Source organism: Sminthopsis crassicaudata, chromosome X (assembly GCF_048593235.1).
Source record: "Sminthopsis crassicaudata isolate SCR6 chromosome X, ASM4859323v1, whole genome shotgun sequence".
Lineage (NCBI taxonomy): Eukaryota > Metazoa > Chordata > Mammalia > Dasyuromorphia > Dasyuridae > Sminthopsis > Sminthopsis crassicaudata.
Window position 1 is genome coordinate 75,650,000 of NC_133623.1, and position 18,313 is coordinate 75,668,312.

Consider the following 18,313-nt stretch of genomic DNA (forward strand, 5'->3'; position numbering starts at 1 on the left):
CCAAGTAAGCAGAAGAACAGAAATAGGCAAGGTTACTCTGTGGTTATGCTTGTCACTTTGATCTAGTGTGTGAGCCTAAGTTCAGGTTCTCATGAGAAACTTACAGAGTCCTTTTTGGTTCAGCAGAAACATAGATTAAACAGGCAAAATGGGCGTTCCTTAGGAGTTAACTCCTTGTAGGTGAGAGTCAGGAAGACCAAAGTTCAAATACTCTCTCAGACACTAGTTTTGTTACCCTGGGCAAGTCAAACAGTGATCATACTAATATCTACCTCATACTATTGTTGTCAAGTTCAAATTAAATCACATTTGTAAGTCACCTAGCAGCGTCTGGCATATATTTGGTGCTCAATAAAGGCTTGTTCCCTTCTGCCAAAAAGTTAAATGTAATTCCTCTCTCTATTCCTATAGTGCCTGTTTCATATAACATCAGTATTTACCTAAACCACCACTGTCCCAATTTCCTGCTCAAATGTCACCAATTGATCATGATTGCTTGGAGATCCATGGCTGAAGTCTGAAACCATTAAGGTAGGGCTTTACCCAGATCTAACTGTCATTGAGACTGAAGTGTTATTGGGTACTGCAAGCTGCTGGGAGGCCAGAACCTCATAAATCTCAATTATTAAGCCCATTTCTTTTAAAACGTTACCCCTTTCATCTTCATTTTCTATCAGTATGCACTCCTTGGACTGGATTCTACCACCCTCTACTCCTTTCATCTTTCTTTTGTGTTGTTTTCCTTCATTTATGTAGTAAGCTCCTTGAGGGCTGAAACTGCTTTATTCCCATCTGTATCCACCGAAGTCTGGCAAAAGCTAAGTGCCTAATAAATGCTTATTGACTGAGTCCCTCCCATGCAGATGGGGAACTTGCTGCAATGGGAATTCATCTTTAAAAGTGCAAACATATCTCCATCTCAGCCATTTAAAAGTCAAGACTAAGTGCATTCCTGGCTGGAAACTCTGGTAATTTAAGTTGATTATAAAAGTGGAATCTCAAAGAGTTCCCCAGGCTAAAGAAGGCAGGGATAACTCCATTCGACCAGTGACCCAAGACTTGGATTTTGCCCTAATACGAGAACATGCAACAAGGCCAAGGGGCATCGGTTCCCTGGACACAGCTTCTTTTTGCCTCCCCTCCCTCGCTTTCACGGAAAACAACAGGGTCAGCAAGAGACCAATCTACGGGGAGAGGAACAATCAATTGCCAAGGACAGCTTTGTCCTAGCCTATCAGAGGTTGGTGCGGGAGTGGGGAAAAGAAGCTAAAGAGGAAATCAGATCCTAGAGGCAGCCATGTTAGCTTGGAAGGCAGAAAGGGGGTGGGAAAAGGAATCTCGTCAGAAAATCCAGGGCCAATCAGATCCCAGACGCAGCTTTATTGTTGGCCTATCCCATGTTTGTTGCTAAGGTGGAAGGTGGATGGGTAGGAAACTACGGCACTGACTGCGCCAATCAGAAGGTCTCAGACGCAGTTCTGTCCTTGGCCTATCCCATGTTTATTGCTAAATTGTCAGGTGGGTGGGTAGGAAACTGCAGCACTGACTGCGCCAATCAGGTTACAGATGCAGCTTTGTCCTTGGCCTATCCCCTGTTTGTTGCTAAGTTGGAAGGTGGATGGGTAGGAAACTGCAGCACCGATTGCACCAATCAGGTGCCAGACGCAGCTTTGTCCTCTGCCTAACCAGTTTTTGCTGTGAAGGTGGATGGGCTAGTATGCAGCTCCTCTGATGTGCTTTTGTGAGGTCCCAGAGGCAGCTTTGTCCTCAGCCTATCCAACGTGAAGGTGGAGGGGGGGAGGAATGAAGTGCAGCAGAGAATCCAGGGCCAGCCAGGTACCAGGGGCAGCTTTGTCCTCGGCCTATCCCATGTTGGCTGGTAAGGTGGAAGGTGGAAGGTGGATGGGAAAGGAATCTGCGCCACTTATCTGCGTCAATCAGGTCTGAGAGGCAGCTTTGTCCACGGCCTGACTGCTGTGAAATTAGAAGGTGGATGGGTAAAGTAAGCTTTGCCAGGAAAGCTGGAAGCTAATCAGGTCCCATAGGCAGCTTTACGCTAGGCCTAGCCGGTGTTGGCCGAGGGGGGGGGAAAGGGCAGCGGAGGAAGGAAAGTGCGTCATAGGATTCTGGGCCTGTCAGTTTGTTTTGGTTTTGGGGGGTTTTTTGGTTTGGTTTTGTTTTTCCCAGACGTGTAGCCGGTGTTCGCCGCGGAAGGGGAAGAAGAGCAAGGGAAGGAAAGTGCATCATTAGGATTCGGGGCCTTTCCGTTTTGTGTTAGAGCTAGCCGGTGTTGTCCGAGTAAGGGAAAGGGGAGCAGAGGAAGGAAAGTGCGTCATAGGATTCTGGGCCTGCCAGTTTTTTTCTCCAGACGAGTAGCCTGTGTTCGCTGCGGAAGTGGAAGAATAGCAATGGAAAGAAAGTGCGTCATAGAATTCGGGGAGGTTTTTGTTGTTTTTTTTTTTTTTTTGGTTTGTTTGTATTTTTGTTTTTGTTTTGTTTTGTTTTGTTTTTTTTTTACCCAGACTTAGCCGTTGTTGGCTGCGGAGGGGAAATTAGAGCAAGCGAAAGAAAGTGCGTCATAGGATCCGGGGTCTGTCGGATCCCAGAGGCAGCTTTATTCCAGGCCTATTTAATATTCATTGCGGAGGGAAAAGGAAGGAAAGAAAATTCTTTGTAGACTGTGAGGCCTCTCAAATCCTAAGAGGCTGCTTTATTCTAGGTCTATTTTAATGTTCGTTGCGGAGTTGGAAGGTGGCGGAGCGGGAGTGGGGGGAGGGAGGAGGGAGGAGGGAGAAGGGAGGAGGGAGGAGGGAGAAGGGAGGAGGGAGGTGGGAGGAGGAAGGAGGGAGAAAAGAGGAAGAAAACGCGTCATAGAATTCTGAGCCTGTCAAGTCCTTCAGGTAGCTTTGTTCTAGTCCTTGACAGTGTTTGCTGCGAAGGTATAAGGAGGGAGGGGAAAGAATTTACGTCAGAGAATCCAGAATCAATCATGTTTCCGAGGCAGTTTTGTCCTCGCCCTAGCCAGTGTTTGCCGCAGAGGGGGAGGGAGAGAGGGAAGAGTGGCAGCTTTATTCCAGACCTTGGCTGTGGTTGCAGCGAAGTTGCGAAAGGGGGAAGGAAGTTACGTCATAGAATCCAGGACCAATCTGATCGCGGGAGGGGCAGAGTCTTCAGCCTATACAGTAGTTGCTGCGGAGGTTGGAGAGGGGGGCGGGGAAATTATGTCATAGAATCCAAGACCAATCGGGTCGTAGGAGCCTCCGAGTCCTTGGCTTATCTCCTCTCTTACCTGTAAAGGTGGAAGAGAGCTAACTGGGAAGGTGAGGCCGAGACAAAAGCCAATCAGAACCGAGAGTCAGCTTTGTCGTCTTTGAGGTAAAGCATCTTTTAACTGTGGGTAGGTGGGAGAAGAGAATCTGTGCCTTCGTTAGTTATATCTCAAAAAACGAAAATTTAGCTCTATGCTCAGCCTTAATGTGATAAGACTTATTCATTATTATAATTGGTAATGAATGGGGGACTTCTGTTAAAGGTGTCACATAGGAATTAAAAGGGATACTATTTGTGATTTTAGATCCTTGGATTGTTGACATATGAGCCATGTGATAAGAGAAAGATGAATAAAAATTGAAAAGGGGAAAACCCTGAAAGGTTAGAGCAGGGTAGGTCCTTAAAACCCAGAATCTTATAGCTGGGTGGTTGTTGCCCCCCCCCCTTTTTTTTTTTAATGTGCTGAATTGAACAAGGTATTGGGATTCACACCTTAATTTTGAAAAATAATAAAAGATGCTTTGGTATGAAACATTATTTTAATATAATTTGTATCAGCACAGGGGGTGATGCTCTGAATTAAAACTCAGTTCCAGAACCACACAGCCAAAGAGGAAAGATGAAAATGCACTGTCATATGTTGGGGGGAAAAAAGGTAATTATTTGCATGGCCCCGATCAGGTAAGATTTAATTAATACTTACTTTCTATTTATGTTAAAGTGCACATGAGGTTTAAAAGAAATACTATTTGTGCTTTTAGCAATCTGAGGGGATTACTAAGAAAAATATAGTGCTAAAAAATAAAAATAACTAGATTAAAAAGTACAAACATCCTAGCAAATTAAAGTTGAGTGGGACCTCTGGCAAAGTCCTTAGAACATAGCATGTCAGAGTTGAAAGGTACTTTTTGAGTAGTGAATGTTAAAGCTTGAAGAGAATTTAGAATATTGTATTTCAGAGCTGAGAAGGCAATCAAGGCTCTTAAAATGTCAGAATTGGGAATGAACATAGAAACCAGAACACCAGATCCAACTGGACTCTCATAACCTAAAATTTCTGAGGTGGTAGGTGTTTAGAATCTAGAGTGCCAGACCTGAAAGGATCTTGAGAACAAGGAGAATCAGAAATAGAAAGAAAATTAAAACTCAGAAAGTAGGAGAAGCCAGGGTGACAGCTGGTGGGACCTTCAAATATCAATGAATGTCAGAACAAAGGTGTCTTTCAAACCATTTAATATCAGAGCTTTAAATAAGTCAGAAGGATCTTTGGGATACATGATATAATTTTGCTTAGCAAATTATTGAAAGGGATAGGTTCCTTTAAAAATATTAAAGTATATTTTTGATATGCAAAATTTCTTTCAATTAAAGTTATACCAGCCCAGTTTTGATATTCTGAATGAAAAGGCAGCTCTTAAACTTGAAGAAAGGTGTATAAAAGTCTAGTGATTTCTTTTAAATACCAAAAAATAATTTCCTAGCTTAGCCTTGATCAGTTAACACTGCTAATGCAATTAATGTTATTGATAATGAATTGTTTATATTTATTGAAGAAAATATAAAGAACTAATGTTTGAAAGGGTCATCATTTTGCTGGATTGTTAAGAAAAATCTACACTGTCATAAAAAGAAAAGAAAAAACCTTGGGTCAGAGTTTGGTGAGGCTTTTAAACATAGAATGTGAAGCCTGGAAGTACCTTTCAGAGTAAAGTAGTGCAGGTGGGAAAAAGTTTTACAATAGAAAATCTCAGAGTTGGGCTAAATTGAGAGTAAACCTAGAAGCCAGAATATTAGACCTGGGAAGGGACTTAGAACATGGAATATAGGTGTTCCTTCTGTAGTTGGGAGATATCTTAGCATCTGAACTGACTAAGCTGAAAGGGGGTCTAGACAAGGGAATGTCAGAAGTAGGTATGACTTTATGTTACAGAAAGTAGGGAGATAGTCCCAGTTTAATTATAGAAATTATCAGAGCCAGTGGGACTATAGAACATAAAATTTCTGACCTAGGAGACATAAATTTAGAGGAACCTTATAAGAAAGGAAGGAGAAGATGGTCAGAGAACCATCAAAACTATCAGAGCCCATAGCCCATTAAGAGAATTGTAGGCCTGGGACTAGCCTTTGAGACGAGAATCTCAGAGGTGGTAGGACACTTAGAACACACAGTATCATTAGCTGGGCTTCACATTATTTTATTTGCTTCATTGAGTGAATTATTGGAAATGACTGGTTAATTAAAAAAAAAAGAATTATAAAGTATATTTGTTGGGTGTGATGCAACATATTTCAACATAATTTATGTCAGCATAGTTTTTATACTCTGAATCAAAAGCCAGATCTTGAATCACAGAGATTCAAGAGACAAAGAACAGTAATAAATACAGTGCTTTATCTCTCTGCCAAAAACAATAATTCCATTTGTGACCTTGATTAGATAAGACTACCATTGAAGGAAATAAAGTATAAAAAGCTTTCAAAATCCATGCTTTTAAATCATGGTAATTCTAAGACATATGCATTGTGATAAAATCAAAATGAATAAATAAATGTCAATGGTAAAAAAAAATCCCTAATAAATCCAAGCTGGGTAAAGTCTTAAGAGTACACTGTATTAACCCAGGGAGGTTCTTTTGAAGGACACTATATGGAAAATAGTGGAAGAATGCTTAAAATACAAAATTTCAGAGCTGAGAAAATAATTGAGACACTGTCAAAAATATGAATGACTATAAAAACCAGAATATCAAACCTGACTCTACTTTTGAAAAGTAGAATTTTTGAGCCTTGAGGCATCTTAGAATCAAGGATACTTGATTTTAACTGAAAAGATCTTGAGAACAGGAAATATCAGAAATAGAAAGGAGCTATAAATTAATCAAGCAGAAGACAGTAAGAGGCTGAGAACCCAGAATGACAGAGTCTTAGAAAAAATATTAGAACAGAACACAGAAAGTTGAATCACAGACTATTAGAGCTGGGAAGGCCCTTATAACTGACTGTCACAGTTAAGAAGGTACTGAGAACAGGAAATATAACTAGAAGAAAGGGTTTTGGTGTGGTGTTTAGTTTTGTTTTTGATTTTTGCTTTTTACTGTACTTAGGAAAGACAGTACCAAATGATATATTTGGTATGAGGTGAAATATTTATTTCATTATAATTTATAGCAACACAGTGGTGATACTCTGAATTAAAACATGTTCTGAATCATGTAGCCAAAGGGCAAAAGTAACTTTCTTTGGCTTCCCAACAAACCAAAAATAAATAAATAAAAACATAATTCCATGCAGTGACTTCACCTGGAAAGGCTCCTATTGCTATTTTTTTAGATTTTTAAGTACAGAGGATTTTAAATCACTGTATTGCTAAAAACATATGTAATTTAATAAAAATTAAAATGAATATGTAAATTAAAGGTAAAGAAGAAGCCTAGAATATTAAAAGAGTGAGGAGGGGCTTAAGAAAACAGGGCTAAGAGATTCTTTAGATTCCGAACATGAAATATCTCACTTGGAGATGTACCTTTTAAGATAATACACCAGAAACTGGCTTATGGTTTAAAATAACAAATTTTGGAGATGGGGTGACCTAAGAATCACAGAATGTCTGAGTGGGGAAAGCCCTCAAAACATGAGAGCTGGGAAAGGCCTTCCAATGCATACTGTCATAGCAAGGAAGAAGCGTTCATGGGTCAATATATTGGGAAGGACAGTGAGCAAAGGGATTGGGTGAAATGGGTAAATTAAAAAAAAAAAACTGGTAACAATGTATATTTATATTATGAGATGTAATGTATGTTTCAATATAATTTAATTCTGCACAATTTTGACATTCTGAATTAAAAGTTAGGTCCTGAACTTCATCGTCAAAGTGGAAAGGTGAACATACAGTTGTCTTGTTTGGATATCCCCCCCAAAAAAAAATTCTAAGCATGGATCAGGTAAGACTGTTATGGATATTAATATTGTGTGATACAGTGCATAGAATACTGGACCTGGAATCAGGAAAACCTAAGCTCAAATTTGACCTCAAACACTTACTTTGCTGTGTGACCCAGGACATGATTTGGTTGCATTCTTTTGAAAAATATAAATTGTTAAATATATGAGACTTTATTTAAAAGGACATCATTTGAAATTGTTAAATATATGAGACTTTATTTAAAAGGACATCATTTGTGTTTTTAAATCACTGTATTGCTAAATATATGCAATATATGCAATAAATTTCAGAGCTGGGAAGACTGGGAAGAAGTTTTTTTGATGTGTTCAGAGGACCAGAAAAAATTTTAAAGATAATATATGGTATATGGTATGAGATAACATTGATTTTGATATAATTTATTTCTGCATAATTTTGATGCTCTGAATGAAAAGTCAGGTCCTGAACTACACTGCCAAAATGGAAAGGCAAACATATAATGCCTTAATTGGATACCAAAAAAAAATTCTAAATATGGATCAGGTAAGATTGCTCTGGATATTAATGTTATGTGCTGCAATGGACCTGGAATCAGGAAGGCTTAAATTCAAATCTGGTCTTAGACACTTACTTGCTGTGTGATCCAGGACATGAATTAGTTTTATTGAAAAATGTAAAGTCTTAAGTTCACAAAACTTAAAAGGACACCACTTGTGCTTTAACATCATTGTAAACATATGCGATGTCATAAAATAAGTAGGTAAAGGAGAAGAAAAATATTCCTAGAAGGTCAGAGTGAGGTTGGGTCATAGTCCAAAATACTGTGGAAGAAGTAAGGGACAGGTAGAATTTTGAAGGTGAGAGATAGTTTTAGCTAACAATTTCACAGATGGGAGTTGAGGCTACAGCCTAATTTGAATGATCAAAATGAATTTGGACACAGAGGCTAGGATATCAAACCTGGGAAGAAACTTAAGAACATGATGGAAGCATCTTAGCATCCAGAAATCTGAAATATCCCAGTTTGGAGGGATTTTCTAACATAGGAAGTAAGAGTCCAAGAACCCAAACCTGTAAGATCTTAGGACATAGAATATCAGGCCTGGAAGTAGCGCTAAAGAGGAGAATCTCAGTGCTGAAGGGGGGACTTAAAACACACAGTCTCAAAAGGTGGAGTACAGTGGGTTTTTTTGTTTGCTCAGGGCTAAATCATTGAGGGGAATGATTAATTTAGAAAGAAGAACAACAAAGCATATTTATGATATGTGTATGATGCATCATGCATTTCAACATAATTTAAGTCAGCACAGTTTTGGTGCTCCGAATAGAAGTCAGGTCTTGAACCACAGACACGAAGAACAGTAATAATATTTTGCTATATCTGGCTGCCAAAAAAAAGTAATTCTCTGTATGACCTTGATCAGGTAAGAGTGCTATTGATACCAGTGTTATTGGAAATGAATTGGATGAATTTATTGAAGGAAATAAAGTTTTAAATATTCAAGATTCAAAAGGGGATACAACTTGTGTTTTTAAATTGTTACATGGAAAGAACAAAAACTCTTGAGGATCAGAGTTGGGTAGAGCAGTAAAACTTAGACTGTTAGTGCAAGGAGGCCCTTAGAGCATGGAATGTCTGTACTAGATGTGCCTTTTGAAGGGTGAATGTTAGAGCAGGAAGAGCAGTCTGGATACTGAATATCAGAACTTTGAGTGGCCATAGAAGCCAAAATATCTTAACTGGGAGGGCACTTAGAATATAAAAGGTCTGAGCCTGGAAACCTTCTATAATTAAGAAGCTGAAAGGATCTTAAAGGTGGAAGGGATCTTAAAACTCATGCAGTGGGAAATGATGAGCAGGTCAGAATCCAGAATGTTAAAGCTAGTGGAACCTTAGAACATGATCCCATAGTTTGGTAAGCTCTTTCACAAAAGGATACCAGAATTAAGGAGGTCTTGAAACATAGGGGATGGCAAGGTTAGAGTGAGGCTCAAAAATTATTTCTGTGCACTGCTTTGATTGGGTAAGAATAAAATTGATACTAATGTTGTTGACAATAATTGGTTGTTTTTATTGAAAACATAAAAGTATGAAGTAAGCAGTATTTAAAAGCACCACTGTTTTTTGTGCTTTTAAATCATTGTATTACCAAAGAACATATGCAGTGTCCAAAAAAATGAAAAGAAAAATCTCTGAGGTCAGAGTTGCCTGAGGTCTCAGAATATAGAATATCCAGTAGAGGTCCTTAGAGAATACAAAAGCACTTGATTAAAGTTAAAATTTGAAAATTCAGTTATTTCATCAGGTTAAATAAAAAGAACTAGTTCATGCAGTATTTTGGTCACATAAAGACTGCTGGTGTCATTAAAAAGTGTTGGTAATGAATATAGAGTGTTTCTTTAAGAAGGTGTTAATTGCACAAGATCTAAAAGACATTTTTTTGTGCTTCTAAATCGTATTACTGAGACCCATGTACAGCATAGGTATAAAAAAAGGAAAAAAAAATCTCCAGTGTCAGATCCAGATGGGACCCAGGATTATTAAAACACAGAATGTGTGGGTGTCCTAGGTATCTCTCAAAAGAGTATGTTGGAAGTAGGAGAGCTTAGAATACAGAGTTTCAGAGTTTGAACACTCAAAACTGGAAATCAACATAGAATAATGACTATCAGATCTGTTAGGAAACTTAGAACGTAAGTGTTTGTGAGCAAAGCAACATCTTAGAATCAAGAATGCCTGAGGTGGATGGATCTCTAGAACATGGAATATCAGATGTAGAAAGGACCTTATAGTACATAAAAGTGGGAGATGTTCAGGACCAGAGAACAAATTGTCAAGAGCTTGGGATATCTTAGCACACAGTGTCAAGTCTGGGAGTAAACACAAAAGAGATAACAGAGCTAGGAGAACCCTTCCAAGACAGAACATTAGAACGAGGAGTGGCTATAAAACCAGAAGGTTTCAGGGATAGGATTGCTCTTAATGCTTAAAATCCAGAAATAAGTGGGATCTTTAAAACATTTAATATAGCAAAGGTGAGAAGGCATTACATTTGTTTTGTTCTAATCTCATTGAACCAAGATATAGTCAGGTGGGTTTTTTAAAAAAGCAGTGATAGAATGATATGAAATACTGATTTCAATAAATTTATATCAATAAAGAATGATGATGTTCCAAATTAAAATTCAGGCCACACAATTAAAGGAGAAAAATATAGTGCCTTAGTTGTATCCCCCCATATGCGTACACACACACACACACACACACAAGAGGTGATTCCATGCAATGCCTTAACAGACTTAGAACACAAATTATCAAAGCTAGAAGAGGCCCTAAAATGTATATCATAACTGGGAACAACTTTTGTTTGTATTACATCATCCAAGATATTGGGAGGGAACAGGTTAATTAAAAATGGATAAAGTCCATTCTTGGCATAGTATACAACATTTATTTCAATATAATTTATATCAGAATAGTTATGATGTTTTGAATTAAAAGGGGTTGGACCATGCTAAAAAGTAAAATAAAATGAAAAGCCTTATCTGGCTACCAGGAAAAAGTAGTATCATGTGGGTACTTGATCAGATAAGACTGTTCTTGAGAGAAATATTTGTACTTAACTGACTATATTTATTGAAGAAATAAAGTGTTAAGCAAGGGTGTATTTATGAATGTCTAACAATGGACTGGGGGGATTGACACATGACACATTTAATCTACTTTAATAACTTTTTTCTATCACTTTAAATCTAGACAATAAACAAAATAAATCAAGCTTTAATTTTTAGCTTTTGTCAATTTCCAAGATGTAAATGATTACAGTAAAGATTTTAATATTAGGCTTTCACAATCCAGGACAGGCTGATTAGAGCAAACCACTGTTAACTACACAAAATTTAAAAGGAACACGCTTTTTTATATTACTGGATGACTGAGAACCATATTCAATGTCACAAAATAAACAGAAAATATCCCAGCTTCATGGGGCCTTTGAAGATGAGAATTGGGAGGTGTCTTTGAAGAATATAGAATTTCAGAGGGGAACTTAGGAATGTATGAACTAGGAAGCATCTTTTAGTGCAGCGTGACTGAAATTGCCACTAGAACAAGATTATTACAAGGTAGGAAGATCTGGTTACAGAAATTGTTAGAGCTTACAGGACCTTAGGAGACAATAGCATATCGTCTTTTAGCAACAAATGGGCTGATGGAACCCTTAATCGTTGGAAGCACCTTTTAACACAGGAAATGCAAGACAGTCAGTCTGAGAATCTAAACCATCAGAGCCCATATTTGTGAGATTTTCTAAATTTAGTTTAATTTTTAAAGGCAGTATCATACCAGTAAGGTGGTGATGCTCTGAATTCCAACTTGGGTGTTGAGTCACAGTCAGAAAATGAAGTACCTTAATTTCATACTGTGCCTTGTTGTGAAACAGTATAGTAGTGGGACTGTCAGTGATATGAAGGGACCCTATAATACAGCCAATGAAAGATGGTCAGAGTTGCAAGGAAGGAAACAAATTGTTTATTTTTGCACTTGCTTTGTGCCAGGTACTGTGCAAGTATTTAATTTGATCTAATGCTTTATTTAGATCATATTTCTATATTAATCTAAATTGTCCCCATGGGACTTTTGGCATACAAAGTATTCTACTCGGGCATATTTCTAGAAAGAAAAATGTCAAGAACTGGGGGGTTGCTTAGAACAAGGGGATATCATAGATAGGAGACCTTAAAAAACAATGTCAGATCTAGGTATGACTTTAAAACCACAGAATATGAGCTGAATGGGCTTTTATAACAGCTGGGAGGAGCCTGAGAATACAATATTGTGGATGGGAAGAAGTCTTTTAAAAATTTGCTTAGTGGGGGCAGCTAGGGTAGCACAGTGGATAGAGCACCAGCCTAAAGTCAGGAGGACCTGAATTTGGCTTCAGATACTTAACACTTCCTAGCTTTGTGACCCTGGGCAAGTCACTTAACAAGTCACTTAATCTCAATTGCCTCAGCAAAAAAAAAAAAAATGCTCAGTGGTCTAAAGTATTGCAAGGAATTGTTTAATTTTGTGAAAATAAAGTGAATGGTGTTGATATACAACATTTCAGTATAATTTATGTTGGTACAATATTCATGCTACAAATTAACAATATATATGAATCACATAAGAAAGGAAAAATAAAAGTAGTGGCTGCTAATTTTAATTTCCTGCACTGTTTTATTCAGTCAAGAGATGCTACTTGAAATTGTCATTAGTAATGAAGTTAGTATATGGGAAGGGATAGAATCATTTTGATGTTAAATTACTGAATTACTAAGAAACATGTACTGTCATAAAATTAAATGAAAAGGACAAAAACAGGAGTAGGTCAGAACTAGATGGTGCCTTAGAACAAAATGTTAGCCCTGGAAGGGTTTTTAGAGTATGGAATATCTGACTAGGATGTAACTACCAAGGGAGAATGTTGGGGGTTTGGAGAATATAAAAATTGAAATCTGGGAGGACTGGCAGTTAAGGTCTGAATTGGGAGTAAACTTAGAAGCTAAGTTCAGAACATTTAAGACTATAGCTTTTCTGAGTTGGAAGGTGTCTCAAAATCAAAAATGTCCAGCTTGGATGACACCCTAGAACTTGGAATATCTGAAGTAGAGAGGGACTTTTAAAACAGTCAGCAAGCCTGAGAAAACAAGGTGTCAAGTCAGTGGAGCTTGACCACATAGATTGTTGAGCTTTGGAGTACCCATAGAGCAGAGACACAGACCTGAGAGGTCACATTAAAAAGAAAGTATATCAGAGCTTGGGAAAACAACAACAACAACAACAACTTTAGAACACAATGTTAGAAGTACCCTTAAAATCATAGATTATCATTGATGAGAGACTTTTCGGAGGTGGAAAAATCCTTAAAATATGCATTATCATTGAGGCTTTTTTTTAACCTCTAAAGTTGGTGAAGGTAATCGAGACAGGTTAATTAAAAAAAAAAAAAGAAAAGAAAAACCAGACACCAAAGTGTATGATATATGATATAACATTTATTTCAATGTAATTTGTGATAGCACAGTAGTGTTGCTTTAAATTAAAACTTGAATCCTGAGCTTCACAGCCAAAGAAAAAAATGTAGAATTAATTAATTTTTCTAAAAATAAAGTATATGGCATAATATGCAACATTTCATATAATTTATATTGGCACAATATTCATGCTCTGAATTAAAATTTTAGGTATGAGCAACATAGGAGAGGAAAAATAAAAACAGTAAAAGTAAAAGTCTACTGCCTTTTTCTGGTCAAAGACAAATAATTCTATTCAATGCCTTGATCAGATAAAATGGCTATTGATATTACTATTTTTGGTAAGGAATGGGGAGTATTTATTGAGAAAAAATAAGTTTCTGTATATAGGATTTAAAAGGAACAACACTTGCATTTTTAAAATATTGTATTACTAAGATAATTATGAAATACAAGAAAATAATTCTTAGAAGACCAGAGCCAATTGGGTCATGATATAGAGAATATCTGGGGTGGGAGATGCCTTTCAAAGAAGAAAGTTGAAGTTGGGAGAAAGTTTATTATACAGTATATGCCAGCTAGAAGGGCACTTAGAACATGGGATATCAGAATTCTTAGAATGAAGACTGTCAGAAGTAGGAGTGACCTAAAAAGCATGGAATGCAAGAGATGGGAAGTGTATTAGAACTCAGATGGTCTGAGCTGGGAACACATTGTGGTATTTTGCAACATTTATTTTTACGGAATTTATATCAGTGCACTGGAGATTCTTTGAATCAAAACTTAGGTCCTTAACCACACTGCTAGAAATGAAAAGAAAATATGTGGTGCCTTTTCTGACTCCAAGACAAACTCCAAAAAAGTAATTTCCAGAGAGTGTCCTAATTTGGGAAAACTGCTAACAATATTACTATTATAGGTAATAAAAAAGCAGTATTTATTGGTTTTAAAAAAGGTTTCAACTACATAGGACATTAAAACTATTTTAAATCAATTTATTGCTAAGAAATAGTCAGTATAAAAATGATAGAAAAAAAGTAGCCTAGTATGTCAGAGCAAGATTGGGACTTAGAAAATAAGATTGTCAAAATGGGGAGGGTCCTTAGATTATCAGAACTGAGACAACTAGATAGAATCAGGAAGATCTGAGTTCAAATACAGCCTCACAAACTTCCTAGCTTTACGACCCTGGGCAAAGGCAATATCTGCCTCAGTTTCCTCAATTTGATGAATGATGGCAGCTACCTCACAAGAGTGTTGTAAGGATCAAATGGAGTAAAAATGAGATATGTCAAGCCCTTAACAGTGACTGGCATATAATAGATACTTAACAAATGTTTGTTCCTTCCTTTAGAATCAATGAAAGTTGGAGGGAGGAAAGAACTTAAAATGTAGGATTTCAGAGCTGAGATTCCCATCTAAGCACCTCCGTGTTAGAATAGGAAGTGAATAAAGAAGCCAGAATGTCAGATCTGGGAAGGTACTTAAAATAGGAAATATTTGAGCTAGGAGTTGTTTTAGAATCAATAAGTTGTGTGATAGCTAGAGCCCTACAGAGGGAAGAAGACAGAATAACAGGAAGTATGAGCTAATTAGAGCCTAAGAACACACACCTTGAGTCTGGGAAGCTTAGCTCATAGAATGGAAGTCTTAGAGTTAGCCAGAAAAAAAGGAATATCAGACTGACAGGTGCTTAGAACTAGGGATATCAGAGCTAGGAGAGCTAGACCACAGAATGTCAGAGCTGGAATGGAATGTGGATCTTTAAACTTGTGGGGTTCTTTAGAGCAGTGATACCAAACTCAAAAAATAATCTCTGCTGACCCCATACTGATCTAGTGACATTTGAATCTGATTGTGTCTCTATGCTCAGGAATTTACTGCCCTGAGTTTGACATTTCTGCTTTAGAACACTTTCCACAGCTAGAAATGCAGGGATTTTTTGTTGGATTGGTTGGGGGGGGGGGTTCAGTAAGTGAAAATACTGCAATAGTCAGGTTAATTTGTAAAATAATTGAAATGTATGTGATGCTTTATGCAATTAAATGTTTCAGTATCATATCAACACAAGATTGATGCTCTGAATTAGGATCAGATATTGAACCACAGAGCCCCCCAAAAGTGATAATATACTGCTTTATATGGCAAAAACAAAACACCCTACAAAAAATCATGCAATGCTTGGATCCAATAAAATTTTCTATTAATATTATTATTATTGATGATGATGAAGAGGAGTATTTATTGGAAAAATACATAAGACATAAAAGGAACATCATTTGCCTTTTAAATTATTATTTTGTTAAACAATGTTAACATGTTATGATAGAATAAAATTAAATAAAAGAAAAAATTCTGGAAGAGCAGAGCTGGATAGGGTATCAAAGCATAAAATATCAGGATCTACTTAGCACACAAGATGCCTAGACAAAGAGGTGCTTTTCAGCAGAAAATGTTGGATTTGTTAGATGATTTAAAGTACAGAATTTCAGAGCTGGGAGTCCTTTCTGGGTATTGAGTATCAAAGAAAATTTGAAATAAAGTCAAAATATGAGAGTTGGTAGATCCCTTAGAATAAGCTCTGAGTTGCTTTAGAATAATTCTGAGCTGGATGAAGAACAGAATCCTAGAATATAGGAAGGGAAGCGAGAGAGGTCTTAGAAGACAATGGGATATAGACTGAGCTGGTAGAACTGTGACACACAGATGGGAAGCCTGGAAGTGGGCATTGGTAGGAAAATTTTGGAGTACTGAGAATTAAAAGATTCTCAGATTTGTGAATGGCATTAAGACAGACAATACAGATCTGAGAAAGGTTTTTTTGTTTTTTTAATATATTCAGTGAGTCAAGGTATTAGAAGCACAAGTAAATCTAAAAACCAAAAAGCATAATTTGGTTTGTTATACAAAATTTCTATATCTTCACTTGATGAGGTATTCTATATTAAAATTCAGATCCTAAAACAAAACAACCAAACGGGATTGGGGAAAATGTAGTACATTATTTTACCTACCCCTCTCCCCCCCCAAAAAAAAAAAGATGAAAAAAGTAATTCTATGGCATGCCTTGATCTGGCAAAATATTATTGTTATTATTAAGAAGCAACAGATCTTTTTTTTCTTTTTAAGAAGGTGTTAAGTACTTGGGTTTTAAAAAAAGACACCAGTTGTGCATTTTTAAATGTTGTATTGCTAAGAAACATACAGTACACTAAAATAAGTATTAAGAAATGAAAAGAAAATCTCCCCAGGATGTCAAAGCAGAGTAGATTCTAGATGTCTAGGCTGGAAGAGCTTGTCAAAGGAAAAAGTTGAAGGTGGGAGAGAACTTAGAATGGAGATTTTGAGAGCTAGAGGACAGTCCTGCCTCTTAATGGCAAATATACTGTGAGCACACAGAGAAACTAGAAGAGCAGAATTGGGAGAGTATTTAGAAGGCAGCATCTATGAACTGAGAGGTATGTTCAAGTCTTGTGCTTGAGCTGGATGGGACCCTAGAATATCAGAGCCTGGGCATTCAGGGACCCTATAACATTGGCAGTGGGCAATGGTCAGAGCTGTTAGGACATGTAGAACAGAGAATGTCAAAAGAAGGAGGAACCTTAAAATAACAGAATATCAGTGATGAATAAACCTTAGAATATAGAACTTCTGACCTGCGAGGGACTTTAAAAGAAGCAGTGGTATAGCATGGAAGAGTATTTTTCTTTTTAATGTGCTCAATGAGTCAATGTATTGGCACCTGCAAGTAAATTTAAAAAACAAAATAGTTTGTTTGTGGTAAATATTCACCATTAATTTTCATGTAATTTATTTCAGTGAGGTGGTGCAGCTCTGTATTAAAACTCAGGGACCGAACTAACAGCCAAAAGGGATTGGTGAAAATGTAGTGCCTTATTCAGATCCATAAAAGAAAAAAAAGGGCAAAAAAAGTGATTCCATTCAGTGCCTTTATCTGGTAAGGACTGATATTCATGTCATTACTGGTAATGATTAACAAGTCTTTGTTGAAAACTATAAAGTGTTAAGTACATAAAATTTAAAAGGGACATCATTTATGCTTTTAAAATACCATATTGATAAGACAATTGGATGTCCAGTTAGATATCTTAAATTCAACATATCCAAAACTGAACTTATTATCCTTGCCCCTTCTTCTCCTCCTCCCACCTTCCCTTTTACTGTAAAGTATAACACTGTTCTCCCAGTCCTTCAATATCAAATCCTTGGAATTATCCTGAACTTTTCCCTTTTTTTAACCCCTCAAGTCCAATTCATTGGCAAGGCCAATCAATTTCACTTTTGCACACTCAAATACATGTCTTCTCTCCTCTGCCTCTGTTCCCACCCTGACAAAGGCTGGACTATTACAATAACTTGACGGTTGATCTGGCTGCTTCAAGTCTCTCCCCACTCCAATCCATCTTTCATTCAGTCACCAAAAGTATCTGTGGTAAAGGTCAGATACAACCATGTCACTTCTCTGCTCAATAAACTCCAGTAGGTCCCTGTCACCTTCAGAATCAAACACAAAATCCTGTTTAATGCCAAAAGCACTTCACAATCTCCCCTCACCTTCCAGTATTTTTTACACTTTAGTGGAAATCAGTTCAGTGACATTCCTCGCCTTGCTGTTCCATAAACAAGACATGGTTCTGAGAATTTTTTCTGGCTTTGACTAACCCCCATGCTTGAAATGCCTATTTCTTCCATTCATCCCCACCTCCTGGCTTCCTTTAAGTCCTATTTAAAATCCTATCTTCTACAGGATATCTTTTGTAGCCTCTCTTAATTCTAGTGCTTGCCCTCAATTACATCTGATTTATTCTGTATACAGTTGTTTGTATGTATCAGATTGCTTACTGTCCTTCTTAGATAGTAAATTCCTTGAGGAAAGGAACTGGTTTTTTTTTTTTTTTTTTTTTTTTTTTTTGGCCTCTTTTGTATTTCCAGCCTTTTAGTACTTACAGTGCCCTTTAGCACATAGCGAAGTAGGCACTTTTAAATGTTTATTGACTGACAATATGTAATGTAATAAAATAAATATTAATAAATGAAAAGAGGAGGTAAGACCTTAAATAATACACTGAGCTGGGAAGTACA

The 18,313-nt window shown here is 37.1% G+C and overlaps 1 long non-coding RNA gene across 26 annotated transcripts in view; it reads left to right on the forward strand.

The window, feature by feature from the left end:
• The first annotated feature begins 1,637 nt into the window (after window positions 1-1,637).
• LOC141548841 (uncharacterized) overlaps window positions 1,638-18,313 on the forward strand; it is a 163,041-nt gene continuing 146,365 nt past the window's right edge. For 9 of the 26 annotated variants that reach the window (XR_012484113.1, XR_012484111.1, XR_012484110.1 and 6 more), the window contains exons 1-2: window positions 2,448-7,211; window positions 17,030-17,168. This is a non-coding gene — a long non-coding RNA (uncharacterized LOC141548841). Of the gene's footprint in view, window positions 1,880-2,447; window positions 7,212-17,029; window positions 17,169-18,313 lie in introns of those variants that run through there. The other 17 variants (XR_012484118.1, XR_012484114.1, XR_012484122.1 and 14 more) reach the window with 17 other exon arrangements.